We start from the raw sequence: 21,486 nt of genomic DNA, 5'->3' as shown, positions 1-21,486 counted from the left end.
GTCACTTGTGGGGGGTTTCAATGTTTAGGCACATGAGGGGCTCTCCAAACGCAACATGGCGTCCCATCTCAATTCCTGTCAATTTTGCATTGAAAAGTCAAATGGCACTCCTTTCCTTCCGAGCTCTGCCATGCGCCCAAACAGTGGTTTACCCCCACATATGGGGTATCAGCGTACTCAGGACAGATTGTACAACAACTTTTGGCATCCATTTTATCCTGTTACCCTTGGTAAAATAAAACAAATTGGAGCTGAAATAAATTTTGTGTTAAAAAAAGTTAAATATTCATTTTTATTTAAACATTCCAAAAATTCCTGTGAAGCACCAGAAGGGTTAATAAACTTCTTGAATGTGGTTTTGAGCACCTTGAGGGGTGCAGTTTTGAGAATGGTGTCACACTTGGGTATTTTCTATCATATAGACCCCTCAAAATCACTTCAAATGAGATGTGGTCCCTAAAAAAAAATGGTGTTGTAAAAATGAGAAATTGCTGGTCAACTTTTAACCCTTATAACGCCCTAATAAAAAAAAATGTTGGTTCCAAAATTGTGCTGATGTAAAGTGGCCATGAGGGAAATGTTACTTATTAAGTTATTTGCGTGACATATCTCTGTGATTTAAGGGCATAAAAATTTAAATTTGGAAAATTGCGAAATTTTCAAAATTTTCGCCAAATTTCCATTTTTTTCACAAATAAACGCAAGTTATATCGAATAAATTTTACCACTACCATGAAGTACAATATGTCACGAGAAAACAATGTCAGAATCACCGGGATCCGTTAAAGCGTTCCAGAGTTATAACCTCATAAAGGGACAGTGGTCAGAATTGTAAAAATTGGCCCGGTCATTAACGTGCAAACCACCCTCGGGGCTTAAAGGGTTATTAATTTTATTATTATTATTATACATTTTTATAGCGCCATTTATTCCATGGCGCTTTACATGTGAATACGGGGCAAATATAGACAAATACATTAAACATGAGCAGATAACAAGGCACACGAGTACATAAGGAGGGAGGACCCTGCCCGCGAGGGCTCACAGTCTGCAGGGGGTGGGTGAGGATACACTAGGAGAGGGAAGAGCTGGCTGTGCGGCTGTTCAGTAGGTTGAGGATCACTGCAGGCTGTAGGCTTGTCGGAAGAGATGAGTCTTCAGGTTCTTTTTGAAGGTTTCTATGGTAGGCGCAAGTCTGATGTGTTGGGGTAGAGAGTTCCAGAGTATGGGGGAAGCACAGGAGAAGTCTTGGATGCGGTTATGGGAAGAAGAGATGAGAGGGGAGTAGAGAAGGAGGTCTTGGGAGGATCGGAGGTTGCGTGTAGGTAGGTACCGGGAGACCATGTCACAGATGTATGGAGGAGACAGGTTGTGGATGGCTTTGTATGTCAGTGTGAGGGTTTTGAACTGGAGTCTCTGGGCGATAGGAAGCCAGTGAAGGGCTTGACACAGGGGAGAGGCTGGGGAATAGCGGGGGGACAGGTGGATTAGTCGGGCAGCAGAGTGTAGGATAGATTGGAGTGGTGCCAGAGTGCTAGAGGGGAGTCCAGAGAGTAGGAGGTTGCAGTAGTCGAGGCGGGAGATGATAAGGGCATGCACTAGCGTTTTTGCAGTGTTGCGGTCAAGGAAAGCACGGATCCGGGAGATATTTTTGAGTTTAAGACGACAGGAGGCAAGGGCTTGGATATGTGGCTTGAAAGAGAGGGCAAAGTCGAGGATCACCCCGAGGCACCGGGCGTGTGGGACTGGGGATAGTGAGCAGCCATTGACATTGATGGATAGGTCTGGTGGAGGGGTAGAGTGAAATGGGGGAAAGATGATGAATTCTGTTTTGTCCATGTTCAGTTGTAGAAAGTGAGCAGAAAAGAAGGCTGAAATGGCAGACAGACAGTGCGGGATTTTGGTAAGCAAGGAGGAGAGGTCAGGTCGGGAGAGGTAGATCTGCGTGTCATCAGCGTAGAGATGGTACTGCAAACCGTGGGATTCTATGAGCTGTCCCAGGCCGAAAGTGTAGATGGAGAAGAGTAGGGGTCCTAGAACAGAGCCTTGAGGAACACCGACTGACAAGGGGCGAAGTGAGGAGGTGGTGTGGGGGAGGGAGACACTGAATGTTCGGTCTGTCAGATATGACGAGATCCAGGAAAGGGCCAAGTCTGTGATGCCAAGAGATGAGAGGATTTGTAGCAAAAGGGAGTGGTCTACAGTGTCAAAGGCGGAAGACAGGTCCAGGAGAAGGAGGACAGAGTAGTGTCGCTTGCTCCTGGCAGTTAGTAGGTCATTGGTGACTTTAGTTAGGGCAGTTTCAGTTGAGTAATGGGAACGGAAGCCGGATTGTAACCGATCAAAGAGGGAGCAGGAGGAGAAGTGGGAGGACAGTTCAAGATGGACGCGTTGCTCCAGCAATTTGGAGGCATAAGGGAGAAGAGATATCGGGCGATAGCTAGACACAGAGGATGGGTCGAGGGAGGGCTTTTTGAGGATGGGTGTGATCTTGGCATGCTTGAAGGATGAGGGAAAGACACCTGTTGTGAGTGAGAGGTTGAAGAGGTGCGTTAGGGTTGGGATGAAGACCGTGGAAAGGTTAGGGATGAGGTGGGATGGGAGCGGGTCAAGCGTGCAGGTGGTGAGGTGTGATCTTGACAGGAGGGTGGAGAGCTGATCTTCTGTCATGGTGGAGAAGCTGGTTTTTGAGGAGCAGGGTTGAGGAGCTAAGAGGGGTAGTGGGCGTTGGGGGCCAAAGCTTTCTCTGATTGTATCGATCTTCTGTTTAAAGAAAGAGGCGAAGTCATCAGCAGAAATGAGGGGGTAGGGGGGAGGTGCTGGGGGACGGAGTAGAGAATTGAAAGTGTTGAAAAGCTGTTTAGGGTTGTGAGACAGGGAGGATATGAGAGATGAGAAGTAAGTTTGTTTTGCGGCAGTGAGCGCAGACTTGAAGCTGGCGAGGGACTGCTTGTATGCAGTGAAGTGGTCGGCAGAGTGGGATCGCTTCCATCTCCGCTCAGCAATCCTGGAAGCCCGTCTCAATTCTTTGGTCAGGCTGGTCAGCCAGGGCTGCCTGTTAATTGTATGAGTTTTACTATGCATGGGTGGGGCGGCTGAATCGAGTGTTGCTGTTATTGTGGTGTTATAAAAAGTGGCAGCAGCATCTGTGTCATGAAGGGAGGCTATGTCTGTGAGAGGGAGAAGGGACTCCGAGAGTGATTGTAAGTTGAGATGTTTGAGATTTATGCGAGGGTGAGTGAGTTTGTGGAGTGGGGGTTGCACACTAGAAGAGAAGGACGAGAATGTCAGTAGGTTGTGGTCAGACAGGGGGAGGGGTGTGTTAGTGAGATTAGTAAGGGAGCAGAGGCGGGTGGAGATGAGGTCCAGCGTGTGGCCATCTTTGTGAGTGGCCTCAGAGGACCATTGAGTGAGGCCGAAGGAGGCAGTCAGTGATAAAAGTTTAGAGGCAGCTGAAAGTGCAATAGTCAAGTATCAAGTGCAGTTATAGTGTGCATGGAGGGTGGAGACAGATGAATAGTAGGGTGCAGATTCACATGCAGATAATATTTGGAAGGAGGGAACAGGACAAAGTTAGTTTACTGAGTAGTTGATGTGGTAGGCTTGTTTGAAGAGATGGGTTTTTAAAGCGCGCTTGAATAGGTCGGGGCTAGGTATCAGTCTGATCATCTGGGGAAGTGCATTCCAGAGAGCTGGCGCAGCACAAGATAAGTCTTGAAGACGGAGGTGCGAGGTTCGGATTACGGGGGATGTTAGTCTTAGGTCATTTGTAGAACGGAGGGCACGTGTAGGGCGATAGACGGAGATGAGAGAGGAGATATAAGGCGGTGCAGAACTGTGGAGAGCTTTGTGGGTGAGAGAGATGAGTTTATACTGGACCCTGTAGCAAATGGGTAGCCAGTGTAATGACTGGCACAAGATGGAGGCATCTGTGAAGCGGCTGGACATAAATATGACCCTGGCTGCCGCATTCAAGATGGATTGGAGAGGAGAAAGTTTGGTAAGAGGGAGACCGATCAGAAGAGAGTTGCAGTAGTCCAGACGGGAATGAATGAGAGCGACAGTAAGAGTCTTAGCAGTTTCAGAGGTGAGAAAAGGTCGGATTCTGGAGATGTTTTTAAGATGCAGGTGACAGGAGCGAGTGAGTGATCGGATATAGGGAGTAAAGGAAAGTTCGGTGTCGAATATCACCCCAAGACAGCGGGCATGCTGCTGGGAGTTATGGTTGAACCCTGCAGGGTAATTTCGATGTTGGGTAGAGTGAGGTTAGTAGAAGGGAGAAACACAAGTAGTTCAGTTTTTGAGAGATTTAGTTTCAGATAGAGGGAAGGACATAATGTTAGAGACAGCAGACAGACAATCCTTGGTATTTTGAATTAGGGTAGGGGTGATGTCGGGGGAAGAAGTGTATAATTGGGTGTCGTCAGCATAGAGATGATACTGGAACCCAAATCTGGTGATTGTTTGTCCAATAGGGGCAGTGTATAGAGAGAAGAGGAGGGGGCCCAGGACTGAGCCCTGCGGAACCCCGATAGTAAGGGGACGAGGAGAGGAAGAGGAGGCGGCAAAAGATACAGTGAAGGAGTGGTCAGAGAGGTAGGAGGAGAACCAGCACTACCGGGCTGGGAAAAGAACACAACAATTACAGGTTAGCAAAAGACATGCAAAATTTTGGAATGCTTTAAACAAATAAATTAACAGTGCTTCCCTTTATGGGAGGTGAGAACACTTGAACGTTACAAACAAAAACATATTCACATTATGCATATTATAAAAGACAACAATTACTAACTTACTATGAAATACAATTACCCATACAGGTATCCTATCTACTAAGTGCAAGTACCCTCTAAGGGTATACTATCATTAACCCTTAATGTGCAATTTTAATCTTTTCTTTATTCTTCTTCTTTACATGCAGGACTATTTGTCTACCCCTACAGGTCTACTGCATTTTTCTTCCTAAAACCTTACTTTTATCTAAAGTAAGTCATTAACATTCTAGTACTATCTAGATACATATTATCAGCTACGTAAACATTATTTACGTGCAACAACTGAACATTCCCTTTAAGAGAGAAACTAGTCTTTTCTGAGGTAGTGCAAACAATCAACAAGTCAGTTATAAACTTTAAGACTATAGAAACTTTCACGTCGTCATCAGGAATAGTTTCTTCGCAAAGTCTTCTTGCTTGTAAAACCAGTAGAGCGCACCCTTAAGAAGGTGCAAAATATTTACAGAGGACAGTTCGGGAACCATTCACCGTCCATGATTCCAATGTTCCTTTAAAACCATGATGAACTTGTGCAAAACTGGAACAAAATGGGGATCCCGGGTAAACTAAGGGATCCCTTTAAGAATTAACCCTGAACGGGTTCAAAGCAGCAAAGAAAGAACAGTTAACTATTTACAGTTTTTCAGGTTTTCGAGGTTTACTCGAGTTCTGGCGGTAGCAAAGGTCGAGGTAGCCCAGCCGGGTACTGGCGGCTACCGGGTGCTACGTAGGGGGTTCCCTCACTCCAGACAGGGGTCTGCGTAGCTTGGGTATGGGCATTTGCTGCAGCAAAGGTAGTGGCTACTGCAAGATCAGTCACTGGAGTGGTGTCGGTCACCGGGGCAGGGTAGTTCCTCATACCTGCTTCAGATGTGGTCCCTCCAGTGCTGGTCTGCCCCGTCTCCGCTATGGTCTGGAACGCTGGTTGCAGGGCCTTGTGCTGTGGCGTTGTCATCTCTGTTTGCAGCATCTCGCTTCCCGGCAGGGCCTTGCTTTCTGGCTTTGGAGCGCCGGAACTTCTTTCTTGCTCCGGACCACACGAGGCTGCCGACAGGCGTCTGGTGAGCCTCCCGGTGAAGGTCTTCTTCCACCCGGCCTCAGTGCTCAGCTGCATCTGCAGGAGTTGGTCACTGAGAACTTCCACGCCGGCCTGCAGGAAGTCAGGGCCAACGGGTGATGCCTGGCCGCGGTGTCTCTCCAGGTGACTGGGGGAGTCCTCTGTTCCGACCCCACACTCCGGTCCCAGGCGGCTGGCCATGGCGTCCTCCACGTGGCTGCTGTGCTCCTCGTCCTTTTCCCGCTCTCTCCTACTGGGGCGGTTTCATTTTCTTTGCCTGCACCCGCCATTGAGGATCAGGAGGCGGATCTCGGTTGCTGACTGACACGTCCTCAAGGTACAAAGATATTTAGACTGGGCGGCCATTATTTTTCGCGCTTCTCAGTTCGTTCACGCCCACAACTCCACGCCCTTCTTCTCCCCCCAGCGCTCCTCGTGTCGCTGTAATGGCGGCGATTTTGGCGGGAATCTTTGCGGTAACCAGCAATACACAGTCCTTGCAATAAATCCCAGTTCCAATACGATTCTGACACAGTTCCTAGACGCACATGACCCGAATTCTCAGGCTTAAGTACATCCTGTTCGTGACGCCAAGATTTGTGCCGCGCCCCCACATAAGGGCAATGGGGTACTCGGTACCGGATCCTTCAGTTCCCTCAGCTGGGATGTCACGGTGGCCCGACCCTGACCATGGCCCTAAGAGGGGCACCCAAATTAAATAGAGTTCAAATAGTTTGTAGATGATGGTAGTGTTCGTGACGCCACCTGTGGTATTCAGTCAGGGTGACCGATGCTGCTTAGGGGTCCGCTGGGGTGATGGAATGGTAGCTAGATAGTATACCTTCCCAGAGGTGAAGTATATCCCCAGGGCTTCTCAGAAGTATAGATGTTGATGGTGGATGGTGCAAGGCGCGGTGAATAACGAGGGCACAATGGGTGCAGTCTCTTTACCTTTACTGAAGGCTTCAGCATCCACAGTCCAGGGTGCCGGATGACAGGGTAGGCAGAGTCCGGCCGGTCTGATGGCAATTCCAGAGTCCCCTTATCCAGGTGGAAATCAGTAGCCTTCCCCTTGCGCACAGTAACATAGTAGGTCCTTACTTGCATTAGCTCCCATAGGGTCCTCACTCTTGTTACTCTTCTCTCGGTCCCCCAGATGGATAGGACCAACCCGTATGACGGTGGTGGCCTGAGGCTATTTTATAGGGACCCTAGCGTCGCCCCTCCTCCGTGTTGCCACCTTGTCTGCTTAGGTTCTTAGGTCGGGCAGCCAACGTGGAATCGACTGTCCTGCCGGTCTCTGAAGTAAAGCGTAGAGTCTATTACTCCCTCGGTGTTCCGGCTACCGGATCTGCGCTCAGTGGGAGGCAGCCTGCTTCTAGCTGGTCTCCCACTGGTGTTTTACTCCTGTGGCTACGACTTCTGTGCTCACTCACTACGGCACACTTCCTTTCTTGTCCTTTCTTAGGAGGCTGCCGCATGGGTTGCAGGCGCAGCTCCGTGTCCTTCTTTCCTTCCTGGGCCGAGCCCAGTCTGCTCCTCTCCTCTCCTCCTGACTATCTCCTTCTCCCTCCAGTCAGATCTGCCTCCAACTCCAACTGACCTCACTTCTTAACCAAACCCCCAGTTTTACCCAAGTGCGAGGAGTGGCCTAGTAGATAGAACCCTTTGCTCCCCCTGGTGGCTGGCGTGTGAAGTGTGTGTGTGGCTGTGATACCTGGCAGGGTGAGCTCCTTTGGTGCCATCAGACGTAACATCGCTCCCCCTGGTGGAAGAACGACATTACTGCAATGACCAGGACTCTGGGGCGCTGCAATCCTGGAAGCATTGGTGATCATTGTAACTGAACAGCCAATCATTGTCTGCACTTCTGTATACGTTTTAACCTCTCAACTCTTTAATCACAGTCCGCTGTTCTTCTGAACAATGTATCAAACGACCCATATTTCTCAAGCTTTCAAGGAGAAATGCGTGTACAACATGTCCTGGCTTCAGAGGCGTAGCTAGAGCTTTTGCCGCCCGGGGCTGTTCCCGAGTTTGGCGCCCCCCCGCCTCCCCCGGCTCAATACACACAAAGGTTACCAAAAATGGTTTTCCTGTTTTGTAGAACTTAAACTGGGCCTAATGGTGTCACCCCCACATGCCAAACCTGTGACTTAATACCACCACACCATGACCAGGCCACATAGTGACCGAATAATACTACATACAAGGGACAAATACCACAACACCATTTCCAGACCTCATATTACCACCACATAGTGACTGAATACTACAATACTGATCAGTAATAAAAAAAAAACCACAATACTATCACCATAAGTGCCAGTATTCACAGGAGATCTGTACTTAGTATGCAGTGTCTGTGTAGAGGTAATACAGAGATCACTGGTGACATTATACACAGGACCTCTATATAGTATACAGTGTATAGTGTCAGTGTATAGGTAACACTGACTCACCAGTGACGTCTCTAGGTGAAGTCCTTCATCTTTCATCCAGCACAGACCGCCATCATTCCTTCCAGCCAGGACTCGTTTCTGCAGGAAATAACACAGTTATCTCGAGCTCCGCTTGCAGAACACATTACTTAATTTTTCACAACTTCTACATTACACCACATGAAGAAAAAAAGGTGACATAGTGTCACTCTGCACAGTAACAGGACCGCCCCCCCATTTAAAACAGTATACTCAAAAAATAAAATAAATACATCACTGCAGTAATAATATCCCTTAATTATCCCCTATGGTAATAATATTCCCCACCCTGGCCCCGTTTATCTCATTCCTGGCTCCAGCCATATGTTCTCGCATCCTGCCCTCATGAGTATCCATTCTACCCCATATGATCTCCCCATCCTGCCCCACCAGCCTCCATCATATCCGTCCTGCCCCATGATCCAATGCTGCCCCATGTCTCCAATCATGCCCCGTATCTACATTCTGCCCATGCCTCCAGTCCTGCCCCCAGTGTGTCCAGCATATTACCCCCAGTGTGTCCAGCATATTACCCCAGTGTGTCCAGCAATCTGCCCCAGTATGTCCAGCACTGCCCCCAGTGTGTCCAGCAATCTGCCCCAGTGTCCAGCATTGCCCCAGTGTGTCCAGCAGTCTGCCCCAGTGTGTCCAGCATATTACCCCCAGTGTGTCCAGCATATTACCCCCAGTGTCCAGCATTGCCCAATTGTGTCCAGCATATTACCCCCAGTGTGTCCAGCAATCTGCCCCAGTGTCCAGCATTGCCCCAGTGTGTCCAGAAGTCTGCCCCAGGGTCTCCAGCATTGCCTCAATGTGTCCAGAAATCTGCCCCAGGGTCTCCGGTATTGCCCCAGTGTGTCCAGCAATCTGCTCCATGGTCTCCTGTATTGCCCCAGTGTGTCCAGCATTCTGCCCCATGGTCTCCAGTATTGCCCCAGTGTGTCCAGCATTCTGCCCCATGGTCTCCAGTATTGCCCCAGTGTGTTCAGCATTCTGCCCCATGGTCTCCAGTATTGCCCCAGTGTGTCCAGCAATCTGCCCCATGGTCTCCAGTATTGCCCCAGTGTGTCCAGTAATCTTCCCCATGGTCTCCAGTATTGCCCTGGTGTGTCCAGCAATCTGCCCCATGGTCTCCAGTATTGCCCCAGTATGTCCAGAAGTCTGCCCCAGGGTCTCCAGCATTGCCTCAATGTGTCCTGAAATCTGCCCCATGGTCTCCAGTATTCAGTGTGTCCAGCAATCTGCCCCATAGTCTCCTTTATTGCCCCAGTGTGTCCAGCATTCTGCCCCATGGTCTCCAGTATTGCCCCAGTGTGTCCAGCATTCTGCCCCATGGTCTCCAGTATTGCCCCAGTGTGTCCAGCATTCTGCCCCATGGTCTCCAGTATTGCCCCAGTGTGTCCAGCATTCTGCCCCATAGTCTCCTGTTTTGCCCCAGTGTGTCCAGCATTCTGCCCCATGGTCTCCAGTATTGCCCCAGTGTGTCCAGCAATCTGCCCCATGGTCTCCAGTATTGCCCCAGGGTCTCCAGTATTGCCCCAGTGTGTCCAGCAATCTGCCCCATGGTCTCCAGTATTGCCCCAGTGTGTCCAGCATTGCCCCCAGAGTCAGACATAAAGAAAAAAAAAAAAAAGTAAAATCCTCACCTCTCCCGTTCCTAGCGCAGGTCCGGTGCAGTCAGCGTCTCTCCGGCTCTGCGACGCTCAACAGAGAGGCAGAGCGGCGCGCACAGTAGTGACGTCATCGCGCCCTCTGCTCTGAGACGTCGCAGAGTCAGAGGACGCTGAAGCCGCAGGAACCAGGAGAGGTGAGTATTAGAGCGGGGGGCGGGGGTGGGGGGAGCCTGGTCGTGGCAGCGGACGGCGCCGCCCGAAGATTTAAAGGGGCGTCTTTTTTTTTTTTCTCTTTCTCCTCCTGCAGCGCTGGACGCCCCCCGCATTGTGCCCCCCCCCCGCACCCCCCTTCCTACGCCACTGCCTGGCTTCACCCTTAGATAAGGGCCACCGGATTCACACCTGTATCTTCACAGAATGATTGACCTCTCTGATTGATCTCCACATTGATATTATTGTGATCACCGCCTCACAAATAACACTGGTCTACAAAAGAAAAAAAAAATTCTGGCATGGACTTTAAGAACAGTTTTAGACTAATTTGAGGGCGCTGAATTCAAATCTGATCTTATAATTTCTCTATCACATCATGTTTTTGCGCTATAGGTATATTGCCCATTTTCATGAATTCCATGATAAATACAGTTATATGAAAAAGTTTGGGCACCCCTATTAATCTTAAGCTTAATGTTTTATAAAAATTGTTTTTTTTGCAACAGCTATTTCAGTTTCATATATCTAATAACTGTTGGACGCAGTAATGTTTCTGCCTTGAAATGAGGTTTATTGTACTAACATAAAATGTGCAATCTGCATTCAAACAAAATTTGACAGGTGCATAAGTATGGGCACCCTCATCATTTTCTTGTTTTAAATACTCCTACCTACTTTTTACTGACTTATTAAAGCACTTTTTTTGGTTTTCTAACCTCATTGAGCTTTGAACTTCATAGCCAGGTGTCTGCAATCATGAGAAAAGCTACTTAAAGTGGCCACTTGCAAGTTGTTCTCCTGTTTGAATCTCCTCTGAAGAGTGGCATCGTGGGCTCCTCAAAACAACTGTCTAATGATCTGAAAACAAAGATTATTCAACATAGTTGTTCAGGGGAAGGATACAAAAAGCCGTCTCAGAGATTTAACCTGTCAATTTCCACTGTGAGGAACATAGTAAGGAAATGGAAGCACACAGGTACAGTTCTTGTTAAGGCCAGAAGTGGCAGGCCAAGAAAAACATCAGAAAGGCAGAGAAGAAGAATGGTGAGATCAGTCAAGGACAATCCTCAGACCACCTCCAGAGAGTGGCAGCATCAACTTGCTGCAGATGGTGTCACTGTGCATCGGTCAACTATACAACGCACTTTGCACAAGGAGAAGCTGTATGGGAGAGTGATGCGAAAGAAGCCATTTCTGCAAGCACGCCACAAACAGAGTCGGCTGAGGTATGCAAAAGCACATTTGGAGAAGCCAATTTATTTTTGGAAGAAGGTCCTGTGGACTGATGAAACCAAGATTGAGTTGTTTGGTCATACAAAAAGGCGTTATGCATGGCGGCCAAAAAACACAGCATTCCAAGAAAAACACTTGCTACCCACAGTAAAATTTGGTGGAGGTTCCATCATGCTTTGGGGCCGTGTGGCCAATGCCGGCACCGGGAATCTTGTTAAAGTTGAGGGACGCATGGATTCCTCTCAGCATCAGCAGATTCTTGACAATAATGTTCATGAATCAGTGACAAAGTTGAAGTTACGCAGGGGATGGATCTTTCAGCAAGATAATGATCCAAAACACTGCTCCAAATCTACTCAGGCATTCATGCAGAGGAACAATTACACTGTTCTGGAATGGCCATCCCAGTCCCCAGACCTGAATATCATTGAACATCTGTGGGATCATTTGAAGAGGGCTGTCCATGCTCGGCGACCATCAAACTTAACTGAACTGGAATTGTTTTGTAAAGAGGAATGGTCAAAAATACCTTCATCCAGGATCCAGGAACTCATTAAAAGCTACAGGAAGCGACTAGAGGCTATTATTTTTGCAAAAGGAGGATCTACTAAATATTAATGTCACTTTCAGGTGGGGTGCCCATACTTATGCACCTGTCAAATTTTGTTTGAATGCAGATTGCACATTTTCTGTTAGTACAATAAACCTCATTTCAAGGCAGAAACATTACTGTGTCCAACAGTTATTAGATATATGAAACTGAAATAGCTGTTGCAAAAAAATACTATTTTTATAAAACATTAAGCTTAAGATTAATAGGGGTGCCCAAACTTTTTCATATAACTGTATAAGTAGTGTATGAAAAGTGCGGGTTTATACAGTTCACTAAGGTAAATTTAGTTTTCATTTAGTCTCCCAATGAATGTGAGAATATCTTTGTTTTCTTTGAACATGCACAATTCCCATTTGTTATGATAACACCCTTGTTTTCTGTGCTACTGGGACAGTAGAGCTACAGCAGAGCACTGGGTGAAAACTGAATGGCCTCAGTGACAAAGTTTGGCATGTGGCGATAAGAATGTCATCCATGATCCTCTATAGGAAGGACATTGTCTTTCCTCCCTTACACATAAAGCTTGGATTGATGAAGCAGTTCGTCAGAGCTCTCAATCACAGTGGAGAATGCTTTAACTATATATGTTCATGTTGGAATAAGTTTAAATGCAACAACTCCATTCCTGTTGTAGTCTGCATTGAATGTCTATGAGTGTTCATTTGTCAGCTATGCTGTGATTGTTAAAGTTTGTACAAAAAAAGGTCAGAGGACTCTCACTGATTGCATCATTCTGCTGCTGTTTTCCTTCACAGAGAGACATGTGTTACATGGACTAGATTATATCGGTAGTTACTGTCAAAGCTTTCTTATTTTGTTCCAGTTCAAGCTGCATATATTAAACACAGTTTGCCTTACGTTGGATTCTGCTGCTTATATGAAGTAACACGCGCTGCTGTGGTAATACTCCGGCTAACAGGTTATGGGCCCAGCCACCGGAAAGTAAATGGTAAAAAGCCCAGTCACCGGAATAAGCAGCGAGCCAAGCGCAGACAGCACAGAGGAACCCCCGGAATACAAGGACACCGGAACGCAAAGGTACCGCAGTGTACAGAGCACCGGACAGCGCAGCTTAAAGGGCCAGTAACAAAAAAAAAAAAAAAGGTACAAGAGACAAGAATGTCTACAGAAAGGAATGCAGTGAAGTACACAGTGCCAAGTCTCACAAATCACAATTACAGCTCCTGGAAATTCAAGGTAAAGATGTTACTTATAAGAGAGGGTACATGGAAATGTATTGAACAGCCTGTGCCTGACCCAGTACCGGGTGATTGGCTAGAGACTGATCAGAAAGCACAAAGCACTATTTCCCTCAGCATAGATGATAACCAGATTGTACATGTATGTAAATGTGATACTGCAAAGAAAATGTGGGAAGAATTACAGAAAGTGCATGAAAGGTCAAATCTCAGCAATAAGCTATATCTTATGAGAAAGCTGTATCAGTCTAAATTAAGTGATGGCCAGCATATGCAGGACTATATCAGAAACACCCTAGAGATTGTGGAGCGCCTAAGGGGTATTGGTGAAGAAATTAAAGATTTTCATGTTGCTGCATTACTATTAAGTGGTCTTCCAGAAAGTTATGACACGCTTGTGACTGCATTAGATGCCAGACCAGATGATGAACTCACACTAGAATATGTGAAAGGGAAACTTGCAGATGAATACAAGAGAAAGTCAGAGACTATTAGCAATAATATATGCAAAGCAGAAGCAGCATTAAAGACACAGTACTTTTCTAAAGCTCAGAGTCATTTAAAGGAAACTCGTGAATGTTTTGTCTGTAAAAAGCCTGGTCACCTTAAAACAGACTGCAGAGTGTGGAAAGCAAGAATGAATCAGTTTAAAAAGCAGGACAGTCATCAAAAGGTTAAAACAGCTGTAAAGAAGGAAGATGCATGTATTGCGACTGCATTTGGGGTCAGCACAAGCCCATATGCAAACCATGTTTGGTGTATTGACTCTGGAGCGACTGCTCACATGACACGTGATAAAGATTTCTTCATTAATCTAGATGAAAGCAAGTCTGAAAAGGTAATTTTAGCTAATGGTCACTATATGACATCAGAAGGAATAGGAGATGGTTATCTCCATTGTCAAGTTCAATCCTCAGCACAAGTCAGAAAAATCCCAGTTAAAGACGTGCTGTATGTTCCCAAACTTGAAAGTAACCTTTTATCTGTAAAGAAGCTTGCACAACAGGGAAATATAGTTACATTTAAGGATGACAGATGCATCATTTCAAAGAAGGGTCATACCCTTGCCGAAGGAAAAATCAAAGATGAACTTTATCAGCTGAAATGCAATGAAACTGTTTACAGTGCTAGACAAGATTTTCATAAGGACTGTATTCATGTGTGGCACAGACGCCTAGGCCACAGAGATCCAGAAGCAGTAAAGAAACTAGCTCAACTTGCAAATGGTATTGCAATCAACCAGTGTAATCAAACAATGAAGTGCACAAGTTGCCTAAAAGGGAAAATGTCCAGAAAATCGTTTCCTAAAGTAAGCACTACTAAATCTGCACAGATACTGGATTTGATACATACAGATGTGTGTGGTCCAATGAGTGTTCTTACTCCCAGCAAGAAGAGATATTTTCTCACATTCATTGATGATTATTCCAGATATACTGTTACTTACCTACTTCAAAGTAAAGATGAAGTTCCACAGAAACTTGAAGAATATCTTGCTGCAGTTCTTAACAAATTTGGAAGAATACCAAAGGTACTGCGAGCAGATAATGGAACTGAATATACAAGTGGTAAAGTGCAAACCATCCTGAAAAGGAATGGAATCGTGTTCCAGACAACCGTTCCATACAACCCAGAGCAGAATGGCACAGCAGAGAGAAAGAACCGAACTCTTTGTGAAAGTGGAAGAAGTATGCTATTTGATGGAAACCTACCTACAACATATTGGGGAGAAGCCATCATGACTGCTACCTATCTTCAAAATCGACTGCCAAGTAAAGCTACAAGTAAAACTCCATATGAGCTATGGAACTGTGAGAAGCCCAACCTGAAGCATCTCAGGATATTCGGAAGCAAAACTTTTGTGCATGTTCCCAAAGAAAAACGTTCTAAGTGGGAATCTCATGCAAAGGAAGGAGTTCTTGTGGGGTACAGTGAAACTCAGAAAGGATACAGAATCCTGCACCCACAGACCAACACAGTAACAATCAGCAGAGATGTAGTGATTGATGAAAACTCAGTATCGCTCAAATTTCATGAGGTTACGCAAATAATTCAACCTAAGGAACAAGAATTTCAGTCAGTGATTCCAGACATTGAAGAGAATCTCAAAGAAAATACTGAAGTCTGGATATGCTCTGAAAGTACTGAAAAAGAAACAGAAGAACCAAGCCAACCTCAGGAGATCAGAAGATCAGGAAGATCAAATAAAGGAATTCCAGCTAAACGCCTTTCTTATATGGTCAGATCAATTCCAGAAGAAGAGCCACAGTCATGGCAGGAAATGCAAAAACTGCCTATTCATAAGAAGCAAAAATGGATAAAAGCTGCTGATGAAGAAATGGAATCCCTTCATAAGCTCAAAACATGGGAGCTCACAGAGCTACCTCAAGGCAAGAAAGCAATTGGATGTAAGTGGGTCTTTAAGAACAAATATGACTCCGAAGGTAATGTTCACCGTTTTAAAGCAAGATTGGTCGCAAAAGGATATTCACAAAAATATGGTGAAGATTATGATGCTACTTTTGCTCCAGTTGCCAAGCAAACTACATTCAGAACTTTATTATCCATAGCTGCTGTTCAGCAGATGAAAGTAAGACATTTTGACATCAAAACAGCCTTTCTACATGGAGACATTGAAGAAGAGCTGTACATGACTCAACCAGAAGGCTATGTTAAAAGGGGTAAAGAGAACCTTGTTTGCAGAATGCAAAAATCTCTCTACGGCCTTAAGCAATCAGCAAGAGCATGGAACACTAAGATGAACAAAGTGTTAATCGACGAAGGATTTAAAAGGTCTCAAGCGGATCCATGTTTGTATACAAAAGGTGTATCACAAGATTGGATGTATGTTATTCTATATGTGGATGATGTAATAATAGCGCATCAAGAAGAGAGAGAAATTTCAAAACTAGGTCAAATTCTGAACAAGCATTTCGAGACCAAGGACCTTGGAGATGTGACATACTATTTGGGAATCCAAATCCAGAGAGAGGAAGATGGAAGTTTTCTTCTTAATCAAAATTCTAAAATCTCCACAGTTCTAAACCAGTTTGGAATGTCAGAAGCCAAAGGCATATCAACTCCAATGGATCCATCTTACCTAAAATTGGAAGGAGAAGAAGATCTGCTACCCACAAATGACAGTTACAGACAAGCAGTGGGGGCACTTCTATACATAGCAACCACAACCCGTCCAGATATCTCAGCCACAGTGGGAATTCTCTGCCGACGTGTAAGCAAGCCACGCCAAAGAGATTGGAATGCAATTAAGAGACTTCTTCAGTATCTTAAGGCAACCCAAGAGTTAAGTCTAAAGATTTCTGCATCAGGAGATCTAATTCTCAGAGGATATGTAGATGCAGATTGGGCTGGAGACTCAAGTGATCGAAGATCAACAAGTGGTTACTTGTTCAAGTTAGGACACACTTCAATCTCATGGTCCAGTAGAAAACAAGTGTCAGTTGCATTGTCTTCTACAGAAGCAGAATATACATCAGCTGCTCATGCAAGTCAAGAGTTAATTTGGTTGAAGCAACTTTTGGAAGAATTCGGCAAACCACTAGCTGAACCAACTGTTATCTATGAGGACAACCAAGGATGTATCAAGCTCGCCAGCAGTGAAAGGATAAGTGCAAGAACAAAGCACATTGATGTTAAACATCATCACTTGCGTGACTTAGTAGAGCGTGAAGTTCTAAAGTTCGTTTACTGTGAATCTGACAAGATGTTAGCAGATGTTTTGACAAAGCCATTGTCAAGAGCCAAGTTTGAAGAATTCAGAACTGCAATGGGACTAACAGGATAAGCAGTTGTTGAGTGGGGGTGTTGGAATAAGTTTAAATGCAACAACTCCATTCCTGTTGTAGTCTGCATTGAATGTCTATGAGTGTTCATTTGTCAGCTATGCTGTGATTGTTAAAGTTTGTACAAAAAAAGGTCAGAGGACTCTCACTGATTGCATCATTCTGCTGCTGTTTTCCTTCACAGAGAGACATGTGTTACATGGACTAGATTATATCGGTAGTTACTGTCAAAGCTTTCTTATTTTGTTCCAGTTCAAGCTGCATATATTAAACACAGTTTGCCTTACGTTGGATTCTGCTGCTTATATGAAGTAACACGCGCTGCTGTGGTAATACTCCGGCTAACAGTTCAACTTTTCCTGGTCTTAGTGAAGAGAAGAAAAAGGCTGGAATATTTGATGGACCTCAAATAAGAACACTTATGAGAGACTCAAATGTGATCACATCAATGAATGAGACAGAAGAAAGAGCTTGGAATGCGTTTTGTAATGTGGAATAAGAAAGCCGACAACTATGAAGAGATTGTGGAAGAGGAGCTACTAACGAATCTGCAAAATCTTGGGTGTAGAATGAGGATCAAGATTCACTATTTACAGAGAACCTTGGGGATGTGAGCGAGGAACAAGGGGAGCGTTTTCATCAGGACATGAAAACAATGGAAGAACGGTATCAAGGCCGGTGGGACTCACTTATTATTTTTTTTATTATAATTTATTGTTATAGCGCCATTTATTCCATGGCGCTTTACATGTGAGGAGGGTAATACATAATAAAGACAAGTACAATAATCTTGAACAATACAAGTCATAACTGGTACAGGAGGAGAGAGGACCCTGCCCGTGAGGGCTCACAATCTACAAGGGATGGGTGAGGATACAGTAGGCGAGGATAGAGCTGGTCATGCAGCGGTTTGGTCGATCGGTGGTTCCTGCAGGTTGTAGGCTTGTCGGAAGAGGTGGGTCTTCAGGTTCTTTTTGAAGGTTTCGATGGTAGGCGAGAGTCTGATGTGTTGTGGTAGAGGGTTCCAGAGTAGGGGTGATACGCGAGAGAAATCTTGTAAACGATTGTGGGAAGAGGAGATAAGAGGGGAGTAGAGTAGGAGATCTTGTGAGGATCGGAGGTTGCGTGTAGGTAAGTACCGGGAGACGAGGTCACAGGTGTATGGAGGAGACAGGTCGTGGATGGCTTTGTATGTCATGGTTAGGGTTTTGTATTGGAGTCTCTGGGCAATGGGGAGCCAGTGAAGGGATTGACAGAGGGGAGAGGCCGGGAATAGCGGGGGGACAGGTGGATTAGTCGGGCAGCAGAGTTTAGAATAGATTGGAGGGGTGCGAGAGTGTTCGAGGGGAGGCCACAGAGCAGGAGGTTGCAGTAGTCAAGGCGAGAGATGATGAGGGCATGGACTAGGGTTTTTGCAGATTCATGGTTGAGGAATGAACGGATTCGTGAAATATTTTTGAGTTGAAGTCGGCAGGAAGTGGAAAGGGCTTGGATATGTGGTTTGAAGGAGAGATCAGCGTCAAGGATTACCCCGAGGCAGCGAGCTTGCGGGACTGGGGAGAGTGGGCAGCCATTTACTGTAATGGATAGGTTCGTTGGGGGGTCGCGTGAGATGGGGGAAAGATGATGAATTCTGTTTTGTCCATGTTAAGTTTCAGAAATCTAGCGGAGAAGAAGGATGAAATAGTGGACAGACATTGAGGGATTCTGGTTAGTAGGGAGGTGATATCTGGTCCATTGATGTAGATCTGTGTGTCGTCAGCATAGAGGTGATACTGAAAACCGTGAGATTCTATGAGCTGTCTGTTATGAAAGACAATTCAGTATCACAATGGACATGGAGGTCAGAGCACATACAGTGATCTGACAATAACCCAAAATAATAGAACGAGCTCTGAGACGTGGGAACTCTGCAGACCGCAATCCCTGATCCTCTCCAAACACAACTAGAGGCAGCCGTGGATTGCGCCTAAAGCTCCCTATGCAACTCGGCACAGCCTGAGAAACTAACTAGCCTGAAGATAGAAAAAATAAGCCTACCTTGCCTCAGAGAAATACCCCAAAGGAAAAGGCAGCCCCCCACATATAATGACTGTGAGTAAGATGAAAAGACAAACGTAGGGATGAAATAGATTCAGCAAAGTGAGGCCCGATATTCTAGACAGAACGAGGATAGGAAAGATAACTTTGCGGTCTACACAAAACCCTAAAGAAAATCACGCAAAGGGGCAAAAAGACCCTCCGTACCGAACTAACGGCACGGAGGTACACCCTTTGCGTCCCAGAGCTTCCAGCAAAACAAATAGACAAGCTGTACAGAAAAAATAGCAACAAATAGCAAAGAAGCACTTAGCTATGCAGAGCAGCAGGCCACAGGAATGATCCAGAGAAACACAAGTCCAACACTGGAACATTGACAGGAAGCATGAATCAAAGCATTAGGTGGGGTTAAGTAGAGAAGCACCTAACGACCTCACCAGATCACCTGAGGAAGGAAACTCAGAAGCAGCAGTACCAGTTTCCTCCACAAACGGAAGCTCCCAGAGAGAATCAGCCGAAGTACCACTTGTGACCACAGGAGGGAGCTCTGCCACAGAATTCACAACAGTTGTCCCAGGGCAAAGGTGTAAATGGAGAAGAGCAGGGGCCCGAGGACTGAACCTTGTGGGACTCCGACAGATAGAGGGCGAGGTGAGGAGGTGGTGTGTGAGTGGGAGACGCTGAATGTCCGGTCTGTTAGGTATGATGAGATCCAGGATAGGGCCAAGTCTGCGATGGCAAGGGATGAGAGGGTCTGTAATAATAGGGAATGGTCCACTGTGTCAAAGGCAGCCGACAGGTCGAGGAGGAGGAGGACAGAGTAGTGTCGCTTGCTCTTGGCGGTTAAGAGGTCATTGGTGACTTGAGTTAGGGCAGTTTCAGTGGAATGGTGTGACCGGAAGCCAGATTGTAGGCGGTCAAAGAGGGAGCAAGAAGAGAGATGGGAGGACAGTTCTAGGTAAACGTGTTGTTCCAGTAGTTTGGAGGCATAGGGGAGAAGTGATATAGGGCGATAGCTAGATACAGAGGATGGGTCAAGAGAGGGCTTTTTGAGGATAGGTGTGATGGAGGCATGTTTAAAGCTTGAGGGGAAAACACCAGTTAGTGATAGGTTGAAGAGATGGGTTAGGGTTGGGATGAAGACTGTGGTGAGGTTCGGGATGGGAGCGGGTCAAGTGCACAGGTGGTGAAATGCAATCTTGAGAGTAGAGTGGAGAGTCGATCTTCTGTAATGGTGGAGAAGTTGGTTTTGGAGGTGGAGGGCTGGGAAATCGGGAGGAAGGGCTCTAGGGGTTGTTGACCAAAACTGTCTCTGATGCTATCAATCTTCTGCTTGAAAAATGAGGCAAAGTCTTCAGCGGAGATAAGGGGGGAGGGAGGAGGTGCTGAGGGACGGAGGAGAGAATTGAAGGTGTTGAATAACTGTTTAGGGTTGTGAGACAGAGAGGATATGAGAGATGAGAAGTAGGTTTGTTTAGCTGTGGCGATTGTGGTCTTGAAAGTAGTGAGGGACTGTTTGAATGCGATGAAGTGCTCGTTGGAGTGGGATCTTTTCCATCTGCGCTCAGCAGCCCTGGAAGCTCGCCTCAGTTCTTTGGTCAGGCTGGTGTGCCAGGGCTGTCTGTTGATTTTGCGAGCTTTGGTATGTGTAAGTGGGACAAGAGATTCCAAAGCTACAGCTATTGTGGTATTATATAGAGCAGCAGCGTCATCCGCATTGTGTATGGAACTTATGTCTGTGAGAGGGAGGAGGGATTCAGAGAATGAATGTAGGTCAAGATGTTTAAGATTTCTGCGAGGGTGTGAAAGTTTGTGGGGTGGGGATTGTAGACATGGAGTGGAGAGAGAGAGAGACATATGATGGCCGACTATTGCTGGAGCTTGTGAGAGACCACCCAGAAGCCGTACATCACAGATCAGCCAAGAAAAGAAAGTGCAAATAACGGCCATTTGTCATTCATCTGTGCGCCATATATATGTGTTTATATTCTGTAGTTTAATTCTGTAAGTATATTATATTTGCTGTACATAGACTTTGTAATCTTTGTTATTCCTCGATTAAAAATATACAAAATGTAGTACCGAAAATCATGTGTTTTCATCATAAAACATTAGGAGTCATTTTCATCAAAAATTGAAAATATCTTGAAATCCTGATGTGATAGCCAAAAACGGAGCTCATATTCGTAATCGGCGGCCAAAATTGACTTAAAATATGTTTTAAAACCTTTTGCCAGAAAAATTGTGTTGACCAGTGTAATTAGTATAAGGCCGGGGTCACACTTGCGAGTGCAATGTGAGAAACTCGCACAAGTCTCGCATCAATACCCAGCACTGCCGCCGGCACTCGGGACCGGGGTGTGCGGATACTTGTATTTCTATGTAGCTGAACGCGCCGCTCCCGAGTGCCGGCGGCAGTGGCGGGTATTGATGCGAGACTTGTGCGAGTTTCTCACATTG

At 45.9% G+C, this 21,486-nt stretch overlaps 1 protein-coding gene and 1 long non-coding RNA gene across 2 annotated transcripts in view; one reads left to right on the top strand and one right to left on the bottom strand.

The window, feature by feature from the left end:
- LOC138672454 (basement membrane-specific heparan sulfate proteoglycan core protein-like) overlaps window positions 1–21,486 on the bottom strand; it is a 213,526-nt gene that overhangs the window by 95,780 nt on the left and 96,260 nt on the right. The gene's annotated exons all lie outside the window — the stretch shown is intronic.
- Window positions 12,583–17,272, top strand: LOC138672453 (uncharacterized). Its single transcript, XR_011319737.1, has 2 exons — window positions 12,583–13,181; window positions 17,239–17,272. It is a non-coding gene; the product is annotated as an uncharacterized lncRNA (long non-coding RNA).

Source organism: Ranitomeya imitator, chromosome 3, assembly GCF_032444005.1.
Source record: "Ranitomeya imitator isolate aRanImi1 chromosome 3, aRanImi1.pri, whole genome shotgun sequence".
Classification (NCBI taxonomy): Eukaryota; Metazoa; Chordata; class Amphibia; order Anura; family Dendrobatidae; genus Ranitomeya; species Ranitomeya imitator.
The sequence above is the reverse complement of the archived record's forward strand: the minus strand, read 5'-3'. Positions and strand labels throughout refer to the sequence as shown.